At 41.2% G+C, this 26,775-nt stretch overlaps 1 long non-coding RNA gene and 1 other non-coding gene across 2 annotated transcripts in view; both read left to right on the forward strand.

Moving 5' to 3' along the window:
* Positions 1-5,497: 5,497 nt before the first annotated feature.
* The window catches only part of 1700010N08Rik (RIKEN cDNA 1700010N08 gene), a 68,872-nt gene continuing 47,594 nt past the window's right edge, over positions 5,498-26,775 (forward strand). Inside the window, exons 1-2 of the long non-coding RNA NR_153826.1 lie at positions 5,498-5,586; positions 10,666-10,865. This is a non-coding gene — a long non-coding RNA (RIKEN cDNA 1700010N08 gene). The remainder of the gene's footprint in view (positions 5,587-10,665; positions 10,866-26,775) is intronic.
* Positions 6,475-6,581, forward strand: Gm24797. The gene has a single exon (XR_003946912.1). It is a non-coding gene; the product is annotated as a U6 spliceosomal RNA (small nuclear RNA).

A 26,775-nucleotide genomic window follows, 5' to 3' on the forward strand; every position in this document is an offset into this window, starting at 1 on the left:
CAGGATGAGTCAAGTGAAACTTCATTGCAGAAAGACATTAGTACTGAAGAACAGGTAAGGTGCCTACGAGGGGAGAAGCTTTGCAAAATCTGTATGGATATTGCTGTCATTTTTGTTCTTTGTGGACATCTGGTCACCTGTAAACAGTGTGCTGAAGCGGTAGACAAATGTCCCATGTGCTACACAGTCATTATGTTCAAGCAAAACATGTTTATGTCTTAGTCCAGCACCACATGTTATGTTCTTCTTGCTCTAATTGAATGTGTGATGTGAGCGAACGTTAAGTAATGTGCCTTGCATTCCATTAGCATCTGCTGTTTCCAAATGGAGACAAATCTTAACAGCACTGTTTTGGTCTAAACATTCAATTTCTGGATCTTTCAGGTTATCAGCTGTACCCTTTATCCAATGTTTTACTCGATTTAAGCCTTAGACAAACAAGCATTTTATAACTTTTCACATGTATATTTGTAGTACACTGACTTGATGTCTATTTTTCATGCCTTTTGCATAAGCTAACAAATGGAGTATTCTGTATAAGCATGGAGATGTGATGTAATCTGCCCAATCGCTTTAATTTGCTTATTGTAAACAGGGAAAGAACTGTTCCTCACTGCTGGGAGAATAAAGATTGTTTTAGATGCTTAAAAAAGTAAAATTAACTCAAACAAATCAGAAGCCTCCCTTTATACCATTGACAAATGGGCTAAGAAATTAGGGAAACAATACCCTTGACTATAGACTCAAATAATATAAAATATCTTGGTGCAACTCTAATTAAGCAAGTGAAAGTTCTGTATGACAAGAACTTCTGAGCCCCTTAAGAAATTGAGGGAGACCTCAGAAGGTGGAAGAATCTCCCATGCTTATAAATTGGCAGAATTAACATAGTAAAAATGGCCCTCTTACCTCTTCAATGCAATCTCTATCAAAATTCCAAGACAATTCTTCACAGACATAGAAAGATCAATTCTCAACTTTGTATGGAAAATTTAAAAACCCAGGGTAGCAAAAAAAAAAAAAAACAACAAAAAACCAAAAAAACTCAACAATAAAAGAACTTCTGGGGGCACTCACTCTCCCTGACCTTAAGCTGTACTACAGAGCAATAGTGATAAAACCTCATGATATTTGTGTAGAGACAGATAAGTCAATCAATGAAATAGAATTGAAGACCTAGAAATAAACCCACACTCCTATGGACACTTTATCTTTGACAAAGAATCCAAACCACATAGAGGAAAAAAAAAAAGACAGTATCTTCAACAAATGAGGCTGGTCTGTCTGGCAGTCTGCTTGTAGGAGAATGCAAATTGATCCATATTAATCACCGTGTCCAAAGCTCAGGTAGATCAAGGGCCTAACTATAAAACCAGATACACTGAATCTAATAGAAAGAAAATGGGAAATATCCTTGAACGCATTGGCATAGGGGGAAATTTCCTGAACAGAACACCATTAGCTCATGCTCTAAGATCAACATTTAACAAATAGGATCTCAGGAAATGGCCAAGATGCATTTAGAGACATGTCCAACATCCTTATCCATCAGGGTAATGCAAATCAAAATGACCATGAGATTCTACCTTAAACCAATCAGAATGGCTAAGATAAACTCAAGTGACAGCACATGCTGGTAAGGATGTGGAGAAAGAGGAACACTTCTTCATTGGTAGTGGGATTGCAAACTGGTACAACCACTCTGGATATCAATCAGGTACCTCCTCAGAAAATGGAAAATAGTTCTATCTGAAGAACCAGCTATAGAGCTTCTGGGCATATACCCAAAAGATATTCCACCAAACCACAAGGACACATGCTCAACTATGTTCATAATACCCGGATTCATAATAGCAAAAAGTATGAAAGAACTTAGATGTCCCTCAAACAAAGAATAGATGCAGAAATGTGGCTCATTTACATAAGGAAATACTATTCAGCTATTACAAAGGAGGACATCAGGAATTTTGCAGGCAAATGGATGGAACTAGAATATCATCCTGAATGAAGTAACCCAGCCCTAAGAGGACATGCATAGTATGTACTCATTGATAGTGGATATTAGCCAAAAATTACAGAATAATTATGATAACATTTTCAGACTGTAAAAAGTTTAACAAGAAGGGGAAGGCCCCAGTGAGGAATCTTCCATCAACTTAGAATGAGAAACAAAATACTCAGAGCAAGGGAGGGACCTGGCTGGGAGAAGTGAGGGGGAGTAGAAAGGGGGCAGGGTCAGGTATGGGAATATACAGGAAAGAATCCCAGAGGGCCAAGAGAATGAATGGAAATATGCAGCTTCGGGACTTGGGGTGCAGAGGGAACCTCTAGAATGTGCCAGATAATTGGAATGTGAGAGGCTTTTAGGACTCAATGAGGATGACCTTAGCCAAAATGCCCAACAGAGGGGAGATGGAACCTGAAGGGACCACCTCCAATCCATAGACAATGCCCCCAAGTGGAGAGATGCTACCTTCAAATTTTGAACCCAGAATTGTTCCTGTCTAAAAGAAATGCAGGAACAAAAATGGAGCAGAGATTGAAAGAAAGAACGTCCAGTGAGACAGGTCCAACTTAGGATCCATCCTATTGGCCGTTACCCAACCCGACACTGTTACTGATGCCATGTTGTACTTGCAGACAGGAGCCTAGCATGGCTGAGAGCTTCTACCAGCATTTGACCAAGACAGATGCTTACAACCAAGAATTAAACTGAAATCAGAGACCCCTATGGAAGAGTTAGGGGAAGGATTTAAGGAGCTGAAGGGAATGGCAGCCTCATAGGAAGACCAACAGTATCAACTAACACATATAACCCTCAGAGCTCCCAGAAGATAAGCCACCAACCAAGAGCATACATGGCTGTTCCATGGCTCCAGTCACATATGTAGCAGAGGACTGCCTTGTCTGGCCTCAGTGGGAGAGGATGCACCCAATCCTGCAGAGACTTGATGCCCCAGGGAAGAGGGATGTAGATGTGGGTTAGGTGAGAGTTGATGGGTGAGTAGGTGAGTGGGTAAGTACTCCCTCATAGGCAAAGGGAAGGGGAATGGGGTGAAGAATGGGACACTGCAAAGTGAGGCAACATTTGGAATGTAAATAAGGAAATATATATATATATATAGTTTCGAGATTAGAAATGGGGGAGGGTATAATTTCCTCTTTTCTAGAAACCTATAAGAAAAATAGCCTGTTGCTATGGGCAACAGATTCACGTATTTTTAAAGGCTAGGACAGATGCTAAATGATTAGAGTCCTTAGTCCTACCAATGTCTGCCTTTTAGAGGCCAAGACCAGATACAAGGCAATTGGTAGGGAGAGGCTGCTCTTTTGTGGCAGAAGGCAGAGCCCCTGAGATTAAGTAGCCATGGATGTGCAGTGAGTCCTGGACTCCCCAGTCCACATTCTGATCAGGAAGACTACGCAATGGGGGATGGCAATACCTTTGGGAAAGATGGCCATACCTCTGTTGCTCTGCTTTAATGTCAAAGATCCGCATGTCTCTCTTCTGGCAGAGAGGGCTTTGGATTTTTTCTTCTGCATTGGCTTCTGGCAAGTAAAAAAGTTGCAAGATCATATCCTTGTGCTGCATATGGCTTTACAGTCTTGTTGGCTCCATTCCAGTATGCTGCTTCAGGAATGATCACACAAAGGGCCCAGCCTGCTATATTCCCAGTTCCTGCTAAGAGATGTGGTAGTGTGGCTCACAGTTCTGCTCTTAGATCAGGGCCCTCATATTCCATTCCAGAGAGCCACTATTTTTGATGATTCATCTCTCTACCTACTGAGGCTCTCAAGTCTCTTCTGCCAAGTGTTTGCTATACCCAACTGACAAGATGTAAAAGAAACACTCACATGCTAATTGTGACAGTGTCCCACACTGCAGCCAGGTCAAACACTGACATCTTGTCCTGCTTCTTTAAGGATCCTCTACTGAGGATTCAAAATCATTTGTAATGCAAGATTTTTCTAAGCCTTGTTGGAAGGAAGCTTGAGATATGGATGATAGGGGTTATTTAATCAGTCATGACCAGCTTAAAGGGGAAGGGAGCTGGAGTTCTTAGGGAAATGAGACACTCCAGAACTAGAGGAAAGGGGGTTTCCAGGAAAGTCAAGTCCTTTGAGGAGGAATTCTGGCAGTGAGCTTCAAAGTCCTCTTTTCTTGGTTTTCAGCCCTGTGGACTCTGTGTGACTACTCTTGGAGAGGTCTGCCCAACCCCATTTGTAGGCAAAAAGTGTGAAGTTTATCTTGGGAGCTACTCACTTTCAGCAACAGACACAGCAATGTCAAGTTACCTGGATTTCTAGGGAAGACTGGGCAAAAACACTTCACAGTTGCATCCTGTCCTGAAAACTCTCTAGTTTCCCTTCCTCTTGAGTAGGAGCAGGTACCTCACTGGGCAACAGGTACCTCACTTGTCCTTCATCTGCTGCAGCCCTCTTTCCTGAGGCCCAGTCTCTTCCCTGGGCCATTTTCTGGGTTCTTTTTGCACTATCCAGATAATAAACACAAGTCTGAGTCTAACTGCCAACTTTAGGGTAATGTATCAATAGTGGACAAATACCTTCTCTGTGATAATATAAGTGAATCCAAATACAGAACACAGTCTTTGTGGTAGTTTAAAAGCACAGATGGCTAAAGGAACCATCATTGATATCAGGACAATTTAAAAAAAAAATATATACGTGTTCTATCATTTATGGGGAAGTAAATTTAAAGATGAAAGTGGCCATTTAAAAATTGGATTTCAAGAATATGTTGTCTTTATGAGCCACAGGTGAAGGCTCTTCCCAACTGACAAAGCATAGCTGAAAAATCCAAATAGAATTTGTAACATCCATTTATGAAATGGGATGGTAGTGAGAAGAACAGAGAAGCAGCATCAAGACGTGGCTTCAGGTGGGCATAGTCTGTCATTTCCTACACACTCTGATCCTTGATTTCTTTTCTGTACTTTTTTTTTTTACTTTTTATTTATTTATTTTTTATTTATTTATTTTTTATATATATTTTAAAAATTAGGTATTTTCTTCATTTACAGTTCAAATGCTATCCCAAAAGTCCTGTGGAAGTTGTCTTGAGACTATGTTGAGACAGGTATCTCTGATCCATTTCACAGATCAGCTTCCAGTTCCCATCACTCTATACTCTCATCTAGGCCCATTCCGAATCTCTCATCCCATTTATCCTTCGTTATTGGCTAGCTTCTGGAGTACCCTGATGGTATCTGTCTTTTTCAAGGCTCGCTCGTTTTTTTTTTTTTTTTGTTCCCCTCCCCCTTTCTTTGCTTTGTTCAACAACTTTCTTGTTTACATTTCCTTTGGAAAAAATCCAATATGCCCAAGAAACAAGTTAAGCACAGCACACTGACTTGCTTCAGCCAGCATCAATGAATTGCGACTGGATTTCAGATATGGTGCCTTACTGACGCCACTGACATGACGCCATCAATGTGTGTCTGTCTCTGGCAGCACATGCGCCTTGAGGTTACCTCCGGAGCTGATAGAGACCTGCGCTTTGACGAGTTGCGGCTGTTCTATGTGGGCAGTTTGCAACTGTCTATTGCTGGAGCACAAGGGCTGCAGGTCAGAAATAATTAAGTATAGTGAGGCGAGCTGGCATAGGGAGGACGCAAGGGAGATGGGGACGAAGGAGGGCACAAGTGGGCCTGCGATATGGGCAGTAACGGCTGTAGTGAGGTCTTAGGATTCTTTTTTTTTTCCTGAGCAAGAGTGTGACTCTGGGTGTCCTAGAATTTACTCCGAAATTATTATTCATACTCTGTTATGGTGGAGTGGGATTTAGTTCTATTTCTGCTACTAAATACTTTTTATGATTTCCTTTAAAGTTTACTTTTCAACGGTAAAAAGAAAGAGTAGGTTTAGTTGGTGTTGCTAGCCAGATGTGGATTGTTAGTGTAGCTAGTAAAAGTTTATTTTTTTATGCTGAGGGTCTTTACACAAGGTTTACACCCTAAATTCTTAACTACCATCCTAAGCCCATCTCTCCAAGGCTACTTGCCAGCGGTATCATTTATCTTAGCTGAAGGTCAGGTCCTGACTCTAGTAGAAGTCTTTGACTCAAGTGTCAGGATCCTGAGGGAGATTCTCCAGTTTCAGGGCAGATCAAGGTGGCATCTCTCCAGATATGCAAAGCAGAGCATATCTTGGTCTCTGCTTATATACTGTCCAGTGGGTGTCATGGGATTCTAGGAATGTGTCTTGTTACCTTGAGTGAGTGATGAAACTGGGTACTGGTTAATAGTTTCAGCCATAGTTGTGTGCAATGGGAGTCCTTGACTAAACTGTTTTCAAATGTCTAAAAGGCATTTATTTTACAGTGCTCACTACAGGTGGCATTGATGGTCCCAGCTCTTCTAAATTTATTTTTTTTTCACTCTAAAGACAAAGTCTCCTTGTGTCACCCCCAAACCTGCTATGTAGTCAAGGCTGAGCTTGAAAGTGTAATATTCCGTTCTCGCTTCGGCCGCACATATACTAAAACTGGAACGATAAAGAGAAGATTAGCATGGCCTCTGTGCTAGGATGACATGCAAATTCGTGAAGCGTTCCATATTTTTAGACAAGAGGGGGACTTCATACTCATCAAAGGTAAAATCTTCCAAGAGGAACTCTCAATTCTGAATATCTATGCTCCAATTCCAAGGGCAGCCACATTCATTAAAGAAACTTTAGTAAAGCTCAAAGCACACATTGCCCATCACACAAAAATAGTGGGAGACTTCAACACGCCACTTTCACCAATGGACAGATCATGGAAACAGAAACTAAACAGGGACACAGTGAAAGTAACAGAAGTTAGGAAACAAATGGATCTAACAGATATCTACAGAACATTTTATCCTAAAACAAAAGGATATACCTTCTTCACAGCACCTCATGGTACCTTCTCCAAAATTGACCACATAATTGGTCACAAAACAAGCCTCAACATATAGAAAAATATTGAAAATGTCCCATGCATCCTATCAGATCTCCATGGACTAAGGCTGATCTTCAACAACAAAATAAATAATAGAAAGCCAACATTCACGTGGAAACTGAACAACACTCTTCTCAATGATACTTTGGTCAAGGAAGGAATAAAGAAAGAAATTAAGTACTTTTGGGAGTTTAATGAAAATGAAGCCACAATATACCCAAGCTTATGGGACTCAATGAAAGCATTTCTAAGAGGAAAACTCATAGCTCTGAGTGCCTCCAAAAAGAAATTATTGGACCCTTTTAAAATATCTAGCTTAGCTTTGGGTATCAGTCAGTGTTCTCTGTGATTCTCAGATGGGTTCTTTAGAGCAATAGTGACACCACAGTTTCCTGTTTGCTAAAATCTTTGCTTTTTAACAAGGATACAGGCTCACTTTGTCATTCCCAAAAATCAGTGTATGAAGAAAGACACCTATTAGAATTTTTGTGATTCTTGTGTATGAGAGCAAAGTACTGGGAACAATATTTGACAGAGATAAACTGAGCAAATGAAGTATGCACTGATTTATTTGATAAATTAATCGTGAGGGTGATAGTGTGCACACCTATAATCTAGGACTCATGAGGCTTGTACAGGATGACAATTTGAGGCCCTCTTAGCATCCACATCAAGACCCTGTCTGAAAAGGCAGACAAATGAAAGATTTCAAATTTTTGATTCCTAGGCATCTCTTAGGAGAGTTACCTAGCATAAGAGTCCCCAGAATCTACATATTTTTAAAATTTATTTTATGTCCTTTGGTGTTTTGCCTGCATGTATATATTTATAAGGAGTCAGACTCTCTGGAGCTGGGGTTACACAAGTGTGAACTGCCATGTGAGTTCTGGGAAATAGAACCTGGGTCCTGTGGGAAAGTAACCAGCATTCTTAAACTCCAAGTCTTTCCAGCCTCAGAAATGGTTTTCTTTGAGTGTGTGTCTGTGTGTGTATGTGTGTTTGAGCGCACATGTGTGTGTCACGTATCCATAGAGGTCAAAAGAGAACTCAGTTGGATCTGAAGTTACAGGTGGTTTGGTACCACCCAGTGTAGGGGCTGGCACCTTTGGAAAAACAGGTTCACTTGGCACTTGAACCATCTCCTCAGCCCCCAGGACCTCTATTTTTTACTCACTTAATTTTTCATTTATTTATTTATTTATTTATTTATTTTACATCTTGGTCTCAGGTCCCCTTTCTCCCCTCCTCCCAGCCCCACCCTCACAAATCCCTCCCACCATTATAACCTCCTCTTTTCCTCAGATAAGGCAAAGCCTCCCTGGGATATCAGCCTGCTCTGGAACATCAGGTCCAAGCAGTGCTAAGTAGATCCTCCTCATCGAGGTCTGATCAGGCAGTCTAGCTAGAGGGAAGGGATGCAATGGTAGGCAACAGAGTCAGAGACAGCCCTGTTCCAATTGTTAGGGAACCCACATGAAGTCCAAGCTCACATTTGCTACAAATGTGTAGGGGAGGGGCTAGGTCCAGCCTGTATATACTCTTTGGTTGATGGTTCAGTCTCTGTTAGTCCTGATGGATCCAGGTTGGTGTTCTTGTGGTATACTTGACATCTCCAGCTTGCTTTGTCCTACCCCTGACTTCCACAAGACTCCTTGAACTCTGCCTGATGTTTGGCTGTGGTCTCTACATCTGTTTCTGTCAACTGCTGAATGAAGCCTCTCAGGAGACAGTTATGCCAGGTGCCTGTGTGCAAGTATGGCAGAGTAACAGATAACTTGGATTAGTTTATTGCTTCTCTAGTTATTATGGGAGTCTGTAGGCCTGTGTGTATCACAGCACATGTGTGAAGGTCTAAGGACAGCTGTAGCAGTCGATGCTCTCTCTTCAGTATGTATGCCCTTGAACCTGAGCTTTTGTCATTAGGCCTGCCAGGAAGCACATTTGCCCACTGCTTTAGCTAGGGTTTCTGTACTGTGATGAAGCACCACGACCAAAAGCAACCTGGGGAGAAAAGTATCCCTCTCACATATCCTGAGTCACAGTCCTTTGACGGAAGCCAAGGCAGGGACTCAAACTGGAAAAGAATCTGGAGGTAGTAGTGGATACAGAGCCCATTGCTTTTTTCATACTCTTTTCTTTTTAAAGTTTTAGTTATATATTTTATGTGTGTGAGTGTTCTTCCTTAATGCACATGAGAAGAAGGAATCATATCCCATTACAGATCGTTATGAACCACTATATGGTTACTGGGATCTGAACCTAGGACCTGTGGAAGTCCTCTTAACCATGGAGCCACGTCACCAGCCAAGCTCAGCCTGTTTGATTATAGACCCTAGGTCCATCAGCTCAGGAGTGGCACCACCTACAATGGGCTGGGCCACCACATCAATCACTAATTAATAAATACATTGCAAGTTTGCCTTCAGCCCAATCTCATTCAGGCATTCTCTCAGTTGAGATTCCCTGCTCTCAGAAGACTTTCAGCTTGTCCCAAGTTGACACAAATGTAGCCAGAAAGCTCACTGAAACATCTTGCCAGCCCCTTAGTTTATTTCTTGCTCCTGTGACTCAATGTCTGGCAGAAAAAAATGGAGCAAAGGTTTATTTTGACTCATGTTCAGAGATCTGCAGTGTATCATAGCACACCAGGCATGGTGGAGCTGCTCACTCGATGGCAGTGTTGTATGTGAGAGTGACTGCTCATGTCATGACTGACCAGGCAAAACAGAATGGCTGTAATCACATCTGGAACCTTAAAGGCCACTCCTAATTATCCACTTTTATCAGGACAGCCGTTCTTTATAAAGTTTCCGCAAGCCTTCCTAAATAGCACCACTAACTAGGGAACAAGTGTACTATACACGCTCCTCTAGGGAACATTGTAGATTCAAACCATGTGTTCCCGTAGTGAATGAGATCCATTCATGTAATGTCTCCTGGTGATGGTGGGAGTAACTTTCTGTATCACTATTCCTTCATTTTTGCATAAGGAAAACATTTACTGGATTCTTTGTCACTGCTATACATATACACATACATATACATATACATATACATATACATATACATATACATATACATATACATATACATATACATATACATATACATATACATATACATATACATATACATATACATATACATATACATATACATACACATACATACACTCACATACACACACATATATGTGTGTGTTTGAAATTCTCTCCAAGCATGCAATAACAACGAGAATGCATTGTTAATCATCAGAATTATAATCTGCTACACTTCATTACTTTATTATTTCATCTTTTCTATGAAATATGTATACACACATGCATACATGTGCCTCAGGCTGCCCAGTGACAGGCAACAGATCCTCACCAGCATGCCCCATTCTGCATTCTGTTTCTTTTAAATGGTGGTATGTATGTGAGAGAAATGTATGTGAGAGAGACAGGCATTTTTGTGCTTTCACTCAAGAAAGCCTTGTGTGTAACAGCTTGAGAATAACAACAGGTGAGTATTGCTTATCCAAAATAGTTTGGACCAGAAGTGTTGCATACTTTGGCATTTCCTATACTTTGAGGATACTTAGGAATGAATTTGATGATAGGATAATCTTAATCTGAAAACTTAAATCTGGAAATTGATCTGAAATATAAAGGTTTTGCAAGATATTTTAGGGTCTGGGCTACTTTGTATGTTGGACTGGGTATTCTGTGCTTGCTCCATAGGTTGGCTTGGAGACAGCACTGCTTGACAGAAGATACCCTGCTTTCCTAATGCCCGCAAAAGTACAAGGCCCAACAGTGTGAACTTCCTGGACCTGCTTTACACTTGATGCAATCCTGGCCTTAGTAGAGAGGCCTGGCAAGTGGAGCTGGAGGTCTTGGATAGAGGAGAACATGGACACTGTGGTGCCAGCATTCCTCAGGTTGGTTGGTAATTTATAGTGTTTGTGTGTATGCATATGTATGTTCACCATGCCGTGTATGTGGAGGTCAGAAGACAACTTACAGTAGTTACATAGTTACTTCCATTATGTGAGCTTAGAACACTGAACTCATGTTGTCAGACTTGAGAGCAAGCTCCTTTACTCACTGATCCATTTTGATGGCCACATTCTTCCACTTAATAGTGTCTCCTGAAGGCACAAGAGAATCAAAAGACTAACACTGGACCTTACTTATCTATATATATTTTGTTATGCCACACAATGCTGAGGTTAGAACCCAGATTTACTATTTGCTAGGCAACAGCTCTACTACTGAGCTCTCCCAAAGTTAAATGTTGGGCATTTCTGCTGGGCAAACCCTTTCCCATATTGAATAAATAAACACATAGGCAATAGAAATTTCACGTCTGATCAAATTCATCCTCCTACTCAGGAGGTGGCACTGTACTATAATATTTTGAGTATCAGTAGAAGCTATGACACATGTCACGTGTAGCCCAGCATCAGTTTTTTTAAGTTCAATTCCCTAGTCTTTCAACCTGTGAAAGTCACTATTGAAGGATATTTTGACTCCATGTTGTATACAGTAGAGCTTCAATACATTCTCTTTTCAAGGACAGGGTCTCACTCTAGGTCTGACTGTCCTGAAAGTCATGTAGATCAGACTTCTCTTATACTCAAAGAGATCCTCGTGCCTTCTCTTAAGTGATGTGATTAAAGGCGTGAACCACTATACCAGGTTGTCAGTAGGTTCTTTAAGTTAGCAGAACTGTCTTGCTGTGAGCTGACCCCCTTGAGTAAAGCTTGGTTGTGTGTGTGTGTGTGTGTGTGTGTGTGTGTGTGTGTGTATGTATGTGTAGGGGGTCACACGAATTTGAGCCTGTTTGGATTGGGAGGGATTCTAGACCCTGGAGGGGTTTCCAAGGCTGTCTCTGTAGGCTGCATGGGCACTCACTCAGTTCACACTTGTACTCCTCTTTCTGAGAAATCCAGTCTCAGAGTAGCTGCTAGCTTAGGTCCCAGATTTCCCTGTGCAGCTTCCATGCTGGTTTATAACGCTGGGAAGTGAGAGAGAAGTTAAGTCAAAACGTAGAGTTTGGCTGTGTTGATAGTGTCCTAGCCCTGGTCAGAAGGAAGAGACTAGCCTTCCATTCAAGCCACCATGGACATGGGGCTACTTAAGTCTAGTTCTTTGAAGAAAAGTGCCCCCTCCCCCAGCATAGCTGCTTACAACAGTTTATTAAAAGGCATGTAACTTCTGAGAGGTGGAAATACTTTTAGCTTGTCCTGCCTCATTTGTCCTTTAGTGTGCAGCATGCAGCTCAAAATTTAAAAACAGTATAGAGGAATATATGCAAAAGAAATGTAGAAGGAAAATATGCAGAAGCAAGAAACTGCAGGTGAGAACAGGAGAGAACAGACCCATCAGACACAGGAAACTGCATGTGAGGCCAGGAGGGGACAGAGCTGTGGATGTCCCAGACACCTAAACTGGAAGAAAGAGCCATCAGATACTATGACAAATACATAAAGTAGCTTAGACGAAAAGATGGATTGAATAAATGAACAACTGATACAGAAAAATGCTAAAGACTGCTCATTGTTCATGATGGTGGCTGAGTGTGTAAAGTTAACACAGTAATAATTAGCAAGCATAAATCTACCTCAAGATCACAGACACAATACTGCTTACACCTGCTAGGCAAGTGTTCTGCAACCGAGATCAATCCGTACCGAGGTTTCTCTGTAGCCCTGGTTGTCCTGGAACTTACTTTGTAGACCAGACTGGACTCAAACTCAGAAATCTGCCTATCAAGTGCTGGGATTCAAGGCCTGTGCCACCATGCCGGGCCCGTACCTTCCTTTTTTATGTGTGTGTGTTTTATTTTGAGCCCAGGGCCCCTTGCTGAGGCTAGCTTTGAAGCTGTGTTCTCCCTGGCTTAGCTTCTGTAGTAGGACAAAAGGTTTGCACCATGAGCCCTAGCAACAATTCTGCATGCTCTGAGATCTCTCCCTGGAGATCTTGGACATGGAAGTGGTCAGCTTGGAAAAATACCAGCACTCAATACTGCAGGAGTCTTCTGCAGTTAGGTGTCCACTAGATGTCAGTGAGCTTCAGGAATGAAATAGAGCTAGGTCTTCCAGAGTCAGGGAATGTTTTCCCTCTTTGCCTGGTAAAAATCGGGTTTCCTCAGGATGTCTGAGGATCCCAGCTGGTCTTTGTTAGTAGGAACCCAGAGCAGTCAGGATCAGTTATTTCTCTGTAAACAATGAAGCTGGAATGGGATTTACCACCTCAACAGAGCCAGGTAGCTTCAAGGAGACAGAAGTTAAGAGAAGAGAGAAAGGAGGAGAAGAAGCATGGTTGCAGATGATACTCATGAACTGGTGGCTGCTCAAGGGGGTAGAAAGGCAGGAGTTTACCCCTCCTAGAGGACAGGATGGCAGGTATATTTCCAACAGGGGGCTGCTCCTATGAATTTAATGGAATTGGCTTGTCACTCTGTCTTTGTCTTGTTTATTTATTTTTTTCCATTTTTTATTAGGTTTTTAGCGCATTTACATTTCCAATTCTATACCAAAAGTCCCCCATACCCACCCACCCCTACTCCCCTACCCACCCACTCCCCCTTTTTGGACCTGGCGTTCCCCTTTACTGGGGCATATAAAGTTTGCGTGTCCAATGGGCCTCTCTTTCCAGTGATGGCCGACTAGGCCATCTCTTGATACATATGCAGCTAAAGTCAAGAGCTCCGGGGTACTGGTTAGTTCATAATGTTGTTCCACCTATAGGGTTGCAGATCCCTTTACCTCCTTGGGTACTTTCTCTAGCTCCTCCATTGGGAGCCCTGTGATCCATCCATTAGCTGACTGTGAGCATCCACTTCTGTGTTTGCTAGGCCCTGGTATAGTCTCACAAGAAACAGTTACATCTGGGTCCTTTCGATAAAATCTTGCTAGTGTATGCAATGGTGTCAGCGTTTGGATGCTGATTATGGGGAGGATCCCTGGATATGGCAGTCTCTACATGGTCCATCCTTTAATCTCAGCTCCAAACTTTGTCTCTGTAACTCCTTCCATGGGTGTTTTGTTCCCACTTCTAAGGAGGGGCATAGTGTCCACACTTCAGTCTTCATTTTTCTTGAGTTTCATATGTTTAGGAAATTGTATCTTATATCTTGGGTATCCTAGGTTTTGGGCTAATATCCACTTATCAGTGAGTACATATTGTGTGAGTTCCTTTGTGAATGTGTTACCTCACTCAGGATGATGCCCTCCAGGTCCATCCATTTGCCTAGGAATTTCATGAATTCATTTTTTTAATAGCTGAGTAGTACTCCATTGTGTAGATGTACCACATTTTCTGTATCCATTTCTCTGTTGAGGGGCATCTGGGTTCTTTCCAGCTTCTGGCTATTATAAATAAGGCTGCTATGAACATAGTGGAGCATGTGTCCTTCTTACCAGTTGGGGCATCTTCTGGATATATGCCCAGGAGAGGTATTGCTGGATCCTCCGGTAGTACTATGTCCAATTTTCTGAGGAACCGCCAGAATGATTTACAGAGTGGTTGTACAAGCCTGCAATCCCACCAACAATGGAGGAGTGTTCCTCTTTCTCCACATCCTCTCCAGCATCTGCTGTCACCTGAATTTTTGATCTTAGGCATTCTGAATGGTGTGAGGTGGAATCTCAGTGTTTTTTTGATTTGCATTTCCCTGATGATTAAGGATGTTGAACATTTTTTCAGGTGCTTCTCTGCCATTCGGTATTCCTCAGTTGAGAATTCTTTGTTCACTTCTGAGCCCCATTTTTTAATGGTGTTATTTGATTTTCTGAAGTACACCTTCTTGAGTTCTTTATATATGTTGGATATTATTCCCCTATCTGATTTAGGATAGGTAAAGATACTTTCCCAATCTGTTGGTAGTCTTTGTGTCTTATTGACGGTGTCTTTTGCCTTGCAGAAGCTTTGGAGTTTCATGAGGTCCCATTTGTCAATTCTCGATCTTACAGCACAAGCCATTGCTGTTCTGTTCAGGAATTTTTCCCCTGTGCCCATATCTTCAAGGCTTTTCCCCACTTTCTCCTGTATAAGTTTCAGTGTCTCTGGTTTTATGTGAAGTTCTTTGATCCACTTAGATTTGACCTTAGTACAAGGAGATAAGTATGGATCGATTCGCATTCTTCTACATGATAACAACCAGTTGTGCCAGCACCAATTGTTGAAAATGCTGTTTTTCTTCCACTGGATGGTTTTTGCTCCCTTATCAAAGATCAAGTGACCATAGGTGTGTGAGTTCATTTCTGGGTCTTCAATTCTATTCCATTGGTCTACTTTTCTGTCAGTATACCTGTACCATGCAGGTTTTATCACAATTGCTCTGTAGTAAAGCTTTAGGTCTGGCATGGTGATTCCACCAGCGGTTCTTTTATCCTTGAGAAGAGTTTTTGCTATCCTAGGTTTTTTGTTATTCCAGATGAATTTGAAGATTGCTCCTTCTAATTCGTTGAAGAATTGAGTTGGAATTTTGATTGGGATTGCATTGAATCTGTAGATTGCTTTTGGCAAGATAGCCATTTTTACAATATTGCTCCTGTCAATCCATGAGCATGGGAGATCTTTCCATCTTCTGAGATCTTCTTTAATTTCTTTCTTCAGAGACTTGAAGTTTTTTTCATACGGATCTTTCACTTCCTTAGTTAGAGTCACGCCAAGGTATTTTATATTATTTGTGACTATTGAGAAGGGTGTTGTTTCCCTAATTTCTTTCTCAGCCTGTTTATTCTTTGTGTAGAGAAAGGCCATTGACTTGTTTGAGTTAATTTTATATCCAGCTACTTCACCGAAGCTGTTTATCAGGTTTAGGAGTTCTCTGGTGGAATTTTTAGGGTCACTTATATATACTATCATATCATCTGCAAAAAGTGATATTTTGACTTCCTCTTTTCCAATTTGTATCCCCTTGATCTCCTTTTGTTGTCGAATTGCTCTGTCTAATACTTCAAGTACTATGTTGAAAAGGTAGGGAGAAAGTGGGCAGCCTTGTCTAGTCCCTGATTTTAGTGGGATTGCTTTCAGCTTCTCTCCATTTACTTTGATGTTGGCTACTGGTTTGCTGTAGATTACTTTTATCATGTTTAGGTATGGGCCTTGAATTCCTGATCTTTCCAAGACTTTTATCATGAATGGGTGTTGGATCTTGTCAAATGCTTTTTCTGCATCTAACGAGATGATCATGTGGTTTTTGTCTTTGAGTTTGTTTATATAATGGATTACATTGATGGATTTTCGTATATTAAACCATCCCTGCATCCCTGGAATAAAACCTACTTGGTCTGATGGATGATTGCTTTAATGTGTTCTTGGATTCGGCTAGCGAGAATTTTATTGAGGATTTTTGCGTCAATATTCATAAGAGAAATTGGTCTGAAGTTCTCTATCTTTGTTGGATCTTTCTGTGGTTTAGGTATCAGAGTAGTAGTGGCTTCATAAAATTAGTTGGGTAGAGTACCTTCTACTTCTATTTTGTGAAAAAGTTTGTGCAGAACTGGAATTAGATCTTCTTTGAAGGTCTGATAGAACTCTGCACTAAACCCATCTGGTACTGGGCCTTTTTTGGCTGGGAGACTATTAATAACTGCTTCTATTTCTTTAGGGGATATGGGACTGTTTAGATGGTCAACTTGATCCTGATTCAACTTTGGTACCTGGTATCTGTCCAGAAATTTGTCCGTTTCGTCCAGGTTTTCCAGTTTTGTTGAGTATAGCCTTTTGTAGAAGGATCTGATGGTGTTTTAGATTTCTTCAGGATCTGTTGTTATGTCTCTTTCATTTCTGATTTTGTTCATTAGGATTTTGTCCCTGTGCCCTCTAGTGAGTCTAGCTAAGGGTTTATCTATCTTGTTGATTTTTTCAAAGAACCAACTCCTCGTTTGGTAATTCTTTGAATAGTTCTTCTTGTTTCCACTTGGTTGATTTCACCCCTGAGTTTGATTATTTCCTGCCGTCTACTCCTCTTGGGTGAATTTGCTTCCTTTTTTTCTAGAGCTTTTAGATGTGTTGTCAAGCAGCTAGTATGTGCTCTCTCCCATTTCTTCTTGGAGGCACTCAGAGCTATGAGTTTCCCTCTTAGAAATGCTTTCATTGTGTCCCAAAGGTTTGGGTACAATGTGGCTTCATTTTCATTAAACTCTAAAAAGTCTTTAATTTCTTTCTTTATTCCTTCCTTGACCAAGGTATCATTGAGAAGAGTGTTGTTTAGTTTCCACGTGAATGTTGGCTTTCCATTATTTATGTTGTTATTGAAGATCAGCCTTAGTGCATGGTGATCTGATAGGATACATGGGACAATTTCAATATTTTTGTATTTATTGAGGCCTGTTTTGTGACCAAATATATGGTCAATTTTGGAGAAGGTCCCGTGAGGTGCTGAGAAGAAGGTATATCCTTTTGTTTTAGGATAAAATGTTCTGTAGATATCTGTCAGGTCCATTTGTTTCATAACTTCTTTTAGTTTCACTGTGTCCCTGTTTAGTTTCTGTTTCCACGATCTGTCCATTGATGAAAGTGGTTTGTTGAAGTCTCCCACTCTTATTGTGTGATGGGCAATGTGTGCTTTGAGCTTTACTAAAGTTTCTTTAATGAATGTGGCTGCCCTTGCATTTGGAACGTAGATGTTCTGAATTGAGAGTTCCTCTTAGAGGATTTTACCTTTGATGAGTATGAAGTGTCCCTCCTTGTCTTTTTTGATAACTTTGGGTTGGAAGTCGATTTTATCTGATATTAGAATGGCTACTCCAGCTTGTTTCTTCAGACCATTTCCTTGGAAAATTGTTTTCCAGCCTTTCACTCTGAGGTAGTGTCTGTCTTTTTCCCTGAAATGGGTTTCCTGTAAGCAGCAGAATGTTGGGTCCTGTTTGTGTAGCCAGTCTGTTAGTCTATGTCTTTTTATTGGGGAATTGAGTCCATTGATATTAAGAGATATTAAGGAAAAGTAATTGTTTCTTCCTTTTATTTTGTTTTTGAGTTGGCATTCTGTTCTTGTGGCTGTCTTCTTTTTGTTTTGTTGAGGGATTACTTTCTTGCTTGTTCTAGGGCGTGATTTCCGTCCTTGTATTGCTTCTTTTCTGTTATTATCCTTTGAAGGGCTGGATTCGTGGAAAGATAATGTGTTAATTTGGTTTTGTCGTGGAATACTTTGGTTTCTCCGTCTATGGTAATTGAGAGTTTGGCCGGATATAGTAGCCTGGGCTGGCATTTGTGTTCTCTTAGTGTCTGTATAACATCTGTCCAGGCTCTTCTGGCTTTCATAGTCTCTGGTGAAAAGTCTGGTGTAATTTTGATAGGCCTTCCTTTATATGTTACTTGACCTTTCTCCCTTACTTCTTTTAATATTCTATCTTTATTTAGTGCATTTGTTGTTCTGATTATTATGTGTCTGGAGGAATTTCTTTTCTGGTCCAGTCTATTTGGAGTTCTGTAGGCTTCTTGTATGCTCATGGGCATCACTTTCTTTATGTTTGGGAAGTTTTCTTCTATTATTTTGTTGAAGATATTAGCTGGCCCTTTAAGTTGAAAATCTTCATTCTCATCAACTCCTGTTATCCGTAGGTTTGGTCTTCTCATTGATCTGGATTTCCTGGATGTTTTGAGTTAGGATCCTTTTGCATTTTGTATTTTCTTTGACTGTTGTGTCGATGTTCTCTATGGAATCTTCTGCACCTGAGATTCTCTCTTCCCTTTCTTGTATTCTGTTGCTGATGCTTGCATCTATGGTTCCAGATCTCTTTCCTAGGTTTTCTATCTCCAGCGTTGCCTCATTTTGGGTTTTCTTTATTGTGTCTACTTCCCTTTTTAGTTCTAGTATGGTTTTGTTCATTTCCATCACCTGTTTGGATGTGTTTTCCTGTTTTTCTTTAAGGACTTCTACCTGTTTGGTTGTGTTTTCCTGCTTTTCTTTAAGGGCCTGTAACTCTTTAGCAGTGCTCTCCTGTAATTCTTTAAGTGACTTATAAAAGTCCTTCTTGATGTCCTCTATCATCATCATGAGAAATGTTTTTAAATCTGGGTCTAGATTTTCGGTTGTGTTGGGGTGCCCAGGACTAGGTGGGGTGGGAGTGCTGCGTTCTGATGATGGTGAGTGGTCTTGATTTCTGCTAGTAGGATTCTTTCGTTTGCCTTTCGCCATCTGGTAATCCCTGAAGCTAGCTGTTATAGTTGTCTCTGGTAAGAGCTTGTTCTTCAGGTGACTCTGTTAGCCTCTATAAGCAGACCTGGGAGGCTAGCTCTCTCCTTAGTTTCAGTGGGCAGAGTATTCTCTGCAGGCAAGCTCTCTTCTTGCATTAAGGTACCCAGATATCTGGTGTTCGAACCTGCCTCGTGGCAAAAGTTGTGTTCCACTCACTAGAGGTCTTAGGATCCCGTGGGGAATCCTGTGTGGGCCCTTGCGTGTGTCGGGCGACTCCGCTGGCATGGTACCCCGGTGCTCGAGTGGGGCGGAAGAGCTTATTTTTTTATTTTTAAAGGGAACCCTCCCCCCTTTTCTATAATAGAATTTTCTGCCCATTGACTTTGCAAATTGGTCGACAACTAGACTAACTCCATATGTTGCTCCCACTTCTTCCCTCTTAATTGTAGATGAGTTAGCATCCCCTCTGACTAGGTCAGTACATGGGGGCTTGACTTAGCTCAGCTGGATCTAACTAGGGACAAGTTGTTTATTTCCTTTCATTTTGGCAATGGTGCCAGTGGACTGGACTCTGCCCACCACGGGTGTCCTTAAAGGGCTGCAGGAAGGCAGTGGGGGGGGGGACACAGTGTGGGGAGCTCCTCCCTGCTTACCACCTCCATGAAATGGCCTCTTTCACTTGCCAGACTGAGGCAGGCATGCTGAGTTCTGTCTGCTCTTAGCTGAGTTCTCTGTTCCAAGCACTGTACTTTTCAGAGTGTTTCCCTCCCTTCCCTGGAAATGCACACACTCTCTTCTGGAGTCACAAAGGGATATGATTTATAAAATAGCAGAGTGTCGCAGGGGGAGGGGATGCCTTACGAGGCCCATGCAGAGGCATCCTCTCTGAGGTATCAGCCGTAGGACAGGTCTATTATGAAGTAAAGTTTATTTGGGATATTGTAGGGGGCTCTGGGTAAGGGAATAGAGGCAGATGTGCCATGTGACACAGATTCACCTAGTATTGCTAAGGCAAACTCACATGTTGTTTTGTTGACCTATGGGAGACATGTGATGTTCAGACAGAGCGTAACTGAACTCAAAGGACAGTGATGGATGCTTGCATAGCTAGCTTTGCAATGCCTTGTCTCAAGTCTTCGTCTTCACTGATCTTCTCTTCATTGAGAGAAGTATGGAAGAGAACTTCTCCTGGTGTCCAGGCTGGTCCTGGCCTCTTCTGCTTACTCATGTCACCTCAGTGGAGGCTGTTTCTGCTGCATCATGGCACCACTGCTGATTTGTTTTTTGTTATCCTGACACTGCTGAACTGGACTCTCAGTTTCCTGACAAAGAGAGATTGGAATCACCCCAAAGAACTACTGCTTTTTAATTTTTTAAATGGTTTTTCGAGACAGGATTTCTTTGTGTAGCCTGGCTGTCCTGGAATGCAGTTTGTAGACCAGGTTCAGAAATCCACCTGCCTCTTCCTCCTGAGTGCTGGGATTAAAGGCTGGCGCCACCATGCCCAGCTATGTATGTATGTGTTTAAATAATTTATATATATATTTAATAATTTATACATATATATATTTGGAAGAACTACTAACATTTGCACATCCCTCATCCTATATACCATCTTTTCTCCCCTACATTTGCAAGGTGGGTTAACAGGGGATTTGACACATTTGAGAACTCGTATTAAAAGTATGTTTTAAAAAAAAGAAATTCAAAATATGTTTTTAAAAAATTGAAGTCAAAGACAGAGAGCAAAGAGGGAGTGGAGAGAGGAGAGGAAGAGAGAAAGAGAGAGAGAGAGAGAGAGAGAGAGAGAGAGAGAGAGAGAGAGAGAGAGAGAGAGAGAGAGAGAGAGAGAGAGAGGGAGGGAGACTATGAAGAGGTGCTGGTGAGGCAGGAATGAAGTCTTCTCTTCTTTAAGCTCCTTGGGGCAATGGTTTTATCTTTGAGGAACCTAAGAAGATTGGGATGGGGATGCTGGTCAAGTTCTGGGAAAGCTGGCTCTTTCATTGCTGTCCTGGGTCTGTGGAACAATCTGCTGGTAGGAAAGCACTGGTCCAATAGAAGCATCTGTGAGAGTAGACCGGAGCTGCTGTCCTGGATATAGGCTGGAGTAAATACCTGGAATTGGCAAGATGCTGAAACACACACACACACACACACACACACACACACACACACACACACACACACACACACACACATTAGAGGCAGTTAAGTAGACTTTGGAGAAAAACTTTTTCTGGTGTACATTTGAAATCTTAGATCTTTGTGGTTGCGGGGAGGGGAGTTTCCAAACCAGGGAACCGGAGAGGAATCCCACCCTCTGGAATAGGCAGCAAATGGGTGGCAGGGATAGTTATTCTCTTGGAATGTATTTGGTCCATGAGGTAGATTTGAGTGGGCTTTCTGGAGCTCATAAGAATCTTTTTAAGTTTACGAAAGAGATAATTTTTTTAACAGCATGAAGTCTTTAAGGTGAGTTTATGGAAGACACAAACCCTTTTGTAGTGAAGAAGGGGCAAAGAGGGCTTTTTTTTCTATCCAGAAGACTGAATTATATAATGTACATAATTATAGTATAATGAGAAACATTTTTATGTTTATATTTAAAGGATAATTAAGGGGAACTCACATATTTGAATTTGTGAATATGATAGTTGACCATATAGATTTAGCATGAGAATACCTTAAGTCTATAGCTAAAGAAAACCAAAGGAAACTCAAATTTTGAACTTGTGATTAGGAAAGTGGATTGTATAGTGGTATATTTATTAGAGTTAGGCTAAATTATCAGAATTACAATGATTACTGTAAATAATCTGAACTCTTGAAGTTTTGATATAACAGTAGCATATTGAGGGGAAGAAATCTGAAGCATTTTTATCTTAAATTATTTTCTATCATCATCCAAATGTGTATGCCCTCCAAGCTTTATATGTTATGATTACTGATTTCAAAACATCTTTCTAGTCTCTCAAATAATTTTTTTATATATTTACAACTTAAGCTTATATCCTCAGACCTTGCCTGAAGTTTCTGTCATTTTTATTTAATCATTTGCCATGGGACATAAGTGGTTGACCATTGGAGAACAGTCATTGAAAACTGATTTTTTGGAAAGGGAGTAGAAAAAGGTTACATCTTCAAAAGTTTCCCGCTGAAAGTTGTGGATATTTTATCATGAAGCCTGCTAGCAAGTCAAAGATGTCTCTTTTTGATAAGAGATCTGGTAGTCTTAACTAGTGTAAAGGCCTAGGTAAAATACTAAGGCCTGTCTTAGTTAAGGTTTCTTTATTTTTTTTTTAAATTTATATACTTATTGTATTTAAGTACACTGTAGCTGTCTTCAGACACTCCAGAAAAGGATGCTAGATCTCCTTACAGATAGTTATGAGCCACCATGTGGTTGCCGGGATTTGAAGTCAGGACCTTCAGAAGAACAGTCAGTGTGTTTAACCGCTGAGCCATCTCTCCAGCCCTAGTTAAGGTTTCTATTCCTGCACAAACATCATGACCAAGAGGCATTTGGGGAGGAAAGGGTTTATTCAGCTTATACTTTCACATTGCTATTCATCACCAAAGGATGTCAGGACTGGAACTCAAGCAGGTCAGGAAGCAGGAGCTGATGCAGAGGCCATGGAGAGATGTTACTTACTGGCTTGCTCAGCCTGCTTTCTTATAGAACCCAGGACTACCAGCTCAGGGATGGCACACCGTACAATTGACTCTCCCACCTTTGATCTCTAATTGAGAAAATGCCTTACAGCTGGATCTCATGGAGGCATTTCCTCAAGAAAGCTTCATTTCACTGTGATAACTCCAGCCTGTGCCAAGGTGACAGAGAAAATGAGCCAGCACGAGGCCTAGATGGAACGCTGAGGCCTAAGAGGTTCCTTGCTCAGCAGTCTTGATGGAGGCTGGCTAGAGTCAGGTTGCCAGCTCTTCATTTGCTCTCTTTCCTGTGTTAGGTCTTGAACTGTATTTTTTTTTTCACCTTCCAGGCTTTGTGATTTCAGGGATTTATTCCAAGTTTTGTTTGTTGTTTTTCCTGGGTTTTATTTTTTATTAGATATTTTCTTTATTTACATTTTAAATGTTATCCCCTTTTCTAGTTTTCCCTCTGAAAAACCCCTAACCCTCCCCCTCCTTCTGCCTAACCAACCCACCCACTCCCATTCCTGGTTCTGGCATTCCCCAATACTAGCGCATAGAACATTCACAGGACCAAGGGCCTCTCCTCCCACTGATGACCAACTAGGCCGTCCACTGCTACATATGCACCTAGCTCTAAAAGTTCCACCATGTGTTATCTATGATTGGTGATATAGTTCTAAGGAGCTCTGGGAGTACTGGTTAGTTCATATTAATGTTCTTCCTATGGGGCTTCAGTCCCCTTCAGCTCCCTGGGTATTTTTCTGGCTCCTTCACTGGGGACCTTGTACTCCATCCAATGTATTTTCTGTATTTTCCGGGCACTGGCAGAGCCTTGCAGGAGACAGCTATATAGGTTCCTGTCAGCAGTCTCTTGTTGGCATCTGCCTAGTGACTGGGTTGTTTATGGGGTGAATTCCTGAGTAGGGCAGTCTCTGGATGGTCCCTCTTTCCGTCTCAGCTTCAAACATTGACTCTGTAACTCCCTCCATGGGTATTTTGTTCCTCATTCTAAGGAGGAATTAAGTTTCCACATTTTGGTCTTCCTTCTTCTTGAGTTTCATGTGTTTTGCAAGTTATATCTTGGTAATTCTAAGTTTCTGGGCTAATATCCACTTATCAGTGAGTGCATACCATGTGAATTTTATTGTGATTGGGTTACCTCACTCAGAATGATATCCTCCTGATCCATCTATTTGCCTAAGAATTTCATAAATTCATTGTTTTTAATATCTGAGTAGTAATCCATTGTGAAAATGTACCACAATTTCTGTGTCTATTCCACTGTTGAGGGACATCTGGATTCTTTCCAGCTTCTGGTTATTATAAATAAGGCTGTTATGAACATATTCGAGCATGTGTCTTTATTACAAGTTGGAACTTCTTCTGGGTATATGCCCAGGAGAGGTATTGCTGACCTGGTTTACAGAGTGAGTTCCAGGACAGCCAGGGATACACAGAGAAACCCTGTCTTGTCTTTGCCAAATTAGGTGCATCCTCTCCCACTGAGGCCAGAAAAGGCAGTCCTGTTGGGGAATGGATACCACAGACATGGATGTCATAGAACAAGCTGCATGGAACAAAAGGAATGGGCCTCTCCATTCCCTTCTAAACACTGTGTTTATGCCCATATTAGTGCAGATGTTAGTGCTGCTGTAACTGCTTCAGTCTGCCTACTGGGTGGACACGTCCTTCCAGTGGTGTTCTTTGCTGATGGAGAGAGTTGCAATTGTTCAGGCTGCTAAGACTCAGTGGCTGTTGTTGTGGTGAGAGGGCAGCCTATTACCCAGAAATGAACTATGCCCAAATCAGTCCTTGCAAGACTCAGGGATGGTCAGGCAATGCAGATTGCCAAAGATGGTGAGAATTGGAGCAAAGGCATACAGTACTATAGCTTAGCGTTTCTACTCCATAATACAATAGACAGCCCTCTGACATATTTTAGCAGCAGATACCTTGGATGAATGGAGACTGTAAGAAGTAATTGAGCAGGACTGTGCAGTAATGGCTAGGTCTATGGCAGTGGACATAACAGTCCAGATTCCAAGGAGCCATGGAGAGGCCTGAAACTTTGACTTTGCATCCCAGCCTTTATTCAATTCAGACCCTCATAGTACATGACGTTCCTAGATGCTAGAGAATATAAGAAGTGGAGCTTTAACTGAAAGTAGGGGACTCCCATGTACCACTTTCATCAAGTAGTAAAGTACTCTTCCCTGTCTGCACTTTGGAGTTTTTTCCTTTTAAAGATTGATTTATTTTATTTATATGAGTATACTGTAGCTGTCTTCAGACACACCAGAAGAGGGAATCAGATCCCATTATAGATGGTTGGGAGCCATCATATAGTGGCTGGGAATTGAACTCAGGACCTCTGGAAGAGCAGTAAGTGCTCTTAACCGCTGAGCCATCTCTCCAGCCCTCATATGGAGTTTTTTTAAATAAGAAAACGATGACTATTACATATCCAATGCATACTTTTCTAATTGTATGAATTAGTGATTTGCACATCAGTGTAGACTGTAGTATTGTCAGCAATATCTGTGTTAAAGCTAGATGTTGATGCCCAACAAGAGAAGAAAGAGGTGATGAGAAATATGTGGTATCTACAACATGGGAACTATTTTCAGCTAAAAAGGTGAAGAAAGTCACATTGTTTGCAGGAGATTGTGTGTAAATGGAGACAATAATATTGTGGCCAAATGTATCTAGGCCCAGAAAAAAAACTTATGTTTTCTGCCATATGTTGATCCTCCATAATATATATAGAGCTATTTCTGATTTGTAGGCAACATTTTGTAGAAGAAAGATGACTCAGGGTTGTGGTGAGAGGTGAGAAATGGACAGGTCTTGGTAACAGAGTTAGTGTGCTCAGTATCCAATATAGTTCAATGAGAATTAAAATCAATGAACATAATTGTAATATGAGAATAAAGTTTTGTTAATTGTTTAGTAATGAAAATTCTTTTGCTAAACTTCATTTTATGTTACATTAGTCTGTGGTTCTTAATTTGGAAACATAAAAATTTAATCAAGAATATCAAAATGAAGAGCTATGCATCCAACTCTTTCATGTCACTCCTAGGATGGAAAGTGATGGCAATGGTCCCATGCCCATGCTTCTCTCTGGAGTTAATGTAGCCCATGGGAAGTGCTATGACTAGAGAGCTCCATCAGCTACTGCTTCATGGCATTTCCTCGTACTAGCTCGTCCTTTTGTGGTTCATTTGATTCAGGGGTTGGGATATTTCATGCTGGCCTTGTTAGCTTTGTCTAGATGGGTGACCCTGGGCAGCAAATAGCCCTTGTTAGGGTGGAGATTATTGACTCTTGCTAGATGTTGGTCTATACCATGAATATCTATCTGCAAGATGGAGTCTATCATCCAACAAAACCCCATGAAAAGGGGTTTTCATTCCTTTCAAAAGTAGAAATGCATCTTAACATTACTTAGGAAGCACAAAATATTCTGTATAGCTTAAACACACCTCATATGAGGTTAGTGATTCACAGCCATATTGCCTACTATAGTCTAGAATAGCCTACTTCTGTCACTAAACAGACTTTTAGATAATTGAATCTGAATTGAGTTCCAGTTAAAAAATATATGCAGTTAAGTCCCACTGGGGTTTAGAAAGATTAAGAATGTACCCTCACTAAATCATGGCCTATTCATCAGATGACATGGGGAAACCTAGATATCTTTATGTAGAGAAAGAAACTTGATTCCACCTGGGGTAGCAGAGTATGCTTGTACTCCCAAAACTCAGACAAGAGAAGTTTGAACAAGCATAGCAAGCTTAGAAAGGAAAAATATAAAATATATGGTTTGAATATTAAAGGGGTACCAGGAAGTGAAATGAGCAAAATCCTGTGTTCTAAGAGATAAAAGGATTAAGGGAGTAGGACCTTGGGGAAAGATCCTACCCAGTTAAATTTAGATCCAGGCATGGTGGTACACACCTTTAATCCCAGGAGACAGGCATGCTGATCTCTGCGTTCAAGGCCAATCTACAGAGCAAGACCCAGGATAGCCACGCTTAGGCAGT

Source organism: Mus musculus, chromosome 7, assembly GCF_000001635.26.
Source record: "Mus musculus strain C57BL/6J chromosome 7, GRCm38.p6 C57BL/6J".
NCBI lineage: Eukaryota > Metazoa > Chordata > Mammalia > Rodentia > Muridae > Mus > Mus musculus.